Below are 5,146 nucleotides of genomic sequence, written 5' to 3'. Positions count from 1 at the left end.
GTGATGCCATCCAACCATCTCACCTTCTGAAGTCCACTTCTCCTCCTGCCTTCAATCTTTCCCAGTATCCGGGTCTTTTTCAATGAGTCAGTTCTTTGCATCAGGTGGCCAAAGTATTGGAGTTTTAGCTTCCAATGAATATTCAGGACTGATTTCCTTTAGGATGGACTGTTGGATATCCTTGCAGCCCAAGGGACTCTCAAGAGTCTTCTCCAACACCACAGTTCAAAAGCATCAATCTTCGGTGCTCAGCTTTCTTCACAGTCCAACTCTCACATCCATATATGAGTACTGGAAAAACCATAGCCTTGACTAGACAGAACTTTGTTGGCCAAGTAATGTTTCTGCTTTTTAATATGCTGTCTAGGTTGGTCTTAACTTTCCTTCCAAGGAGCAAACGTCTTTTAATTTCATGGCTGCAATCACCATCTGCAGTGATTTTGGAGCCCAAGAAAATAAAGTCAGCCACTGTTTCCACTGTTTTCCCATCGATTTCCCATGAAGTGATGGAATCGGATACAATGATCTTAGTTTTCTGAATGTTGAGCTTTAAGCCAACATTTTCACTCTCCTCTTTCACTTTCATCAAGAGGCTCTTTAGTTCTTTTTCGCTTTCTGCAATAAGGGTGGTGTCATCTGCATACCTGAGGTTACTGATATTTCTCCCGATATTCTTGATTCTAGCTTGTGCTTCCTCCAGCCCAGGGTTTCTCATGATGTACTCTGCATATAAGTTAAATAAGCAGGGTGACAATATACAACCTTGACCTACTCCTTTTCCTATTTGGAACCAGTCTGTTGTTCCATGTCCAGTTCTAACTGTTGCTTCCTGACCTGCATACAGATTACTCAGGAGGCAGGCCCGGTGGTCTAGTGTTGCCATCTCTTGAAGAATTTTCCACAGTTTGTTGTGATCCACACAGTCAAAGGTTTTGGCATAGTCAATAAAGCAGAAATAGATGTTTTCTGGAACTCTCTTGCTTTTTTGATGATCCAACGAATGTTGCCAATTTGATCTCTGGTCCCTCTGCCTTTTCTAAGTCCAACTTCAACATCAGGAAGTTCACAGTTCATATACTGTTGAAGCTTGGTTTGGAGAATTTTGAGCATTTCTTTACTATTGTGTGAGATGAGTGCAATTGTGCAGTAATTTGAGCATTCTTTGGCATTGCCTTTCTTAGGGATTGGAATGAAAACTGACCTTTTCCTTGAGTTTTTGAAATTTGCTGGCATATCGAGCCAGCAAATCTTTTGTCACAGCATCATCTTTGAGGATTTGAAATAGCTCAACTGGAATTCCATCACCTCCACTAGCTTTGTTCATAATGATACTTCCTAAGGCCCACTTGACTTCACATTCCAGGATGTCTGGCTCTAGGTGAGTGACCACAACATCGTGATTATCTGGGTCATGAAGAACCTTTTTGTGTAGTTCTTCTGTGTATTCTTGCCACCTCTTCTAAATATCTATCTTCTGCTTCTGTTAGGTCCATACCATTTCCTTCCTTTATTGTGCCCATCTTTGCATGAAATGTTCCCTTGGTATCTCTAATATTCTTTAAGAGATTTCTAGTCTTTTCCATTCTATTGTTTTCCTCTATTTCTTTGCACTGATCACTGAGGAAGGCTTTCTTATCTCTCCTTGCTATTCTTTGGGACTCTGCATTCTTGCCCTTTCATTATGCATCCACCACACAGTTATTACATAGAGGGCATCCATTATTTATTTGATCATAATTCACTGAAGTTGCATCAACAAGTAATAAATTCAGTGGACAATCTTTAGTTTATTTATATTAAGAACTTGTTCCCAAATAAACTGACAATAAGTGGAACAAACAGAATTCAAAATGAAGGTGTCAGCCAGAGTCCCTCACACAAAATTTCACTGTATCCAGGCATTCTGAAAGTTTAAGCAGACTTCCCAGGTGGTGCTAGAACCTGCCTGTCAATGCAGGAGATATAAGAAATGTGGATTTGATTCCTGGGTCAGGAAGATCCCCTGGAGAAGGGCATAGCAACCCACTCCAGTATTCTTGCCTGAAGAATCCCATGGACAGAGGAGCCTGGTGGGCTACAGTCCATAGGGTCTCAAAGAATCAGACACCACTGAAGCAACTTAGCTGGACTACCCATGGATATCTAACCACAAATATGTATGAAATACATTTATAAAACTGTTTTCAGTTTCCTAAGCAAGAATACACAATAAGACTCTGAATGTATATCATTTTGTGTGATTGAGTATGCTGATTACAAGCATGAAGGAGAAAGTGGACAATGGACATTACATCTGGGAGCAGGATCAACAGAGAATCTCCCTGAATTATCCTGTGTCCCTTTTCTTTAAGACATTGCTTGTGATCTCGGCCACCCTTCTTATAGTAGATGCAGCCAGTGCTGCCTACTGCCTTCCTCTATGTCCTCCAGAAAACTCTAAAGGGAAGGACACAGTGAGCAGTGAGTCTGCCAGGACTGACAGGGAAGCGACAGGACTTTTTGAGTTTGCAGGAGGAGGACTGCCCATGTGTCTTGTGTCTGGAGTCAGTCTGCCCAGAGTGATGGGCTTCAATGCTTTCTAACTCATGATCAGATATAAATTACATAAAATTCTGTATGCATTTACTCTTATTAAAATAATGATGTCTGTGCACTTATTATCAGGAGATTATGCAGATGAAATCAAGCAAGAAACAAAACACATACTTTTAAGCCTGGCACTTAGGAAACCCACAGTTACAATACATTATGGTTAATATCTGGCTTCCCAGGGAGTGCTAGTGGTAAAGAATCTGCCTGCCAAAGCAGGAAGCATAAGAGACGGGGGTTCAATCCCTGGGTAGGGAAGATCTGCTGGAGGAGGGTATGACAACCCACTCCAGTATTCTCACCTGGAGAAACCCTAGGGCAGAGTAGCCTGGCAGGCTACAGTCCATATGGTTGCACAGAGTAAGACATGACTGAAGTGACTTAGCAGGTGGTTAATATCATCTAATGTTGACTCTATACAGTCAACAAAAACAAGACCAGGAGCTGACTGTGGCTCAGATCATGAACTCCTTATTGCCAAATTCAGGCTTAAATTGAAGATAGTAGGGAAAACCACTAGACCATTCAGGTATGACCTAAATCAAATCCGTTATGATTATACAGTGGAAGTGAGAAATAGATTTAAGGGACTAGATCTGATAGATAGAGTGCCTGATGAACTAGGGACGGAGGTTTGTGACATTGTACAGGAGACAGGGATCAAGACCATCCCCATGGAAAAGAAATGCAAAAAAGCAAAATGGCTGTCTGGGGAGGCCTTACAAATAGCTGTGAAAAGAAGTGAAGTGAAAAGCAAAGGAGAAAAGGAAAGATATAAGCATCTGAATGCAGAGTTCCAAAGAATAGCAAGAAGAGATAAGAAAGCCTTCCTCAGCGATCAATGCAAAGAAATAGAGGAAAACAACAGAATGGGAAAGACTAGAGATCTCTTCAAGAAAATTAGAGATACCAAGGGAACATTTCATGCAAAGATGGGCTCGATAAAGGACAGAAATGGTCTGGACCTAACAGAAGCAGAAGATATTAAGAAGAGGTGGCAAGAATACACGGAAGAACTGTACAAAAAATATCTTCACAATCCAGATAATCACAATGTTGTGGTCACTCACCTAGAAACAGACATTCTGGAATGTGAAGTCAAGTGGGGCTCAGACAGCATCACTATGAACAAAGCTAGTGGAGGTGATGGCATTCCAGTTGAGCTATTTCAAATCCTGAAAGATGATGCTGTGAAAGTGCTGCACTCAATACGCCAGCAAATTTGGAAAACTCAGCAGTGGCCACAGGACTGGAAAAGGTCAGTTTTCATTCCAATCCCAAAGAAAGGCAATGCCAAAGAATGCTCAAACTACCACACAATTGCACTCATCTCACATGCTAATAAAGTAATGCTAAAATTTCTCCAAGCCAGGCTTCAGCAATACATTAACCATGAACTTCCAGATATCAAGCTGGTTTTAGAAAAGGCAGAGGAACCAGAGATCAAATTGCCAACATCACTGGATCATGTAAAAAGCAAGAGAGTTCCAGAAAAACATCTATTTCTGCTTTATTGACTCTGCCAAAGCCTTTGACTGTGTGGATCACAATAAACTGTGGAAAATTCTGAAAGAGATGGGAATACCAGATCACTTGACCAGCCTCTTGAGAAACCTATATGCAGGTCAGGAAGCAACAGTTAGAACTAGACATGGAACAACAGACTGGATCCAAATAGGAAAAGAGTATGTCAAGACTATATATTGTCACCCTGCTTATTTAACTTCTATGCATAGTACATCATGAGAAATACTGGGCTGGAAGAAGCACAAGCTGGAATCAAGACTGCCAGGAGAAATATCAATAACCTCAGATATGCAGATGACACCACGCTTATGGCTGAAAGTGAAGAGGAACTAAAAAGCCTCTTGATGAAAGTGAAAGAGGAGAGTGAAAATGTTGGCTTAAAGCCCAACATTCAGAAAATGAAGATCATGGCATCTGGTCCCATCACTTCATGGGAAATAGGTGGGGAAACAGTGGAAACAGTGTCAGACTTTATTTTTTTGGGCTCCAAAGTCACTGCAGATGATGACTGCAGCCGTGAAATTAAAAGACACTTACTCCTTGGAAGAAAAGTTATGACCAACCTAGATAGCATATTGAAAAGGAGAGACATTACTTTGCCAACAAAGGTCCATCTAGTCAAGGCTATGGTTTTTCTAGTGGTCATGTATGGATTTGAAAGTTGGACTGTGAAGAAAGCTGAGCGCCGAAGAATTGATGCTTTTGAAGTGTGGTGTTGGAGAAGACTCTTGAGAGTCCCTTGGAGTGCAAGGAGATCCAACCAGTCCATTCTGAAGGAGATCAGTCCTGGGATTTCTTTGGAGGGAATGATGCTTAAGCTGAAACTCCAGTACTTTGGCTACCTCATGGGAAGAGTTGACTCATTGGAAAAGACTCTGATGCTGGGGAGGGATTGGGGGCAGGAGGAGAAGGGGACGACAGAGCATGAGGTGGCTGGATGGCATCACTGACTCGATGGATGTGAGTCTGAGTGAACTTTGGGTGTTGGTGATGAACAGGGAGGCCTGGCCTGCTGTGATTCATGGGGTTG

The sequence above is a fragment of the Ovis aries genome, chromosome 5 (assembly GCF_016772045.2).
Source record: "Ovis aries strain OAR_USU_Benz2616 breed Rambouillet chromosome 5, ARS-UI_Ramb_v3.0, whole genome shotgun sequence".
NCBI lineage: Eukaryota > Metazoa > Chordata > Mammalia > Artiodactyla > Bovidae > Ovis > Ovis aries.
Note: the sequence above shows the minus strand (reverse complement) of the source record.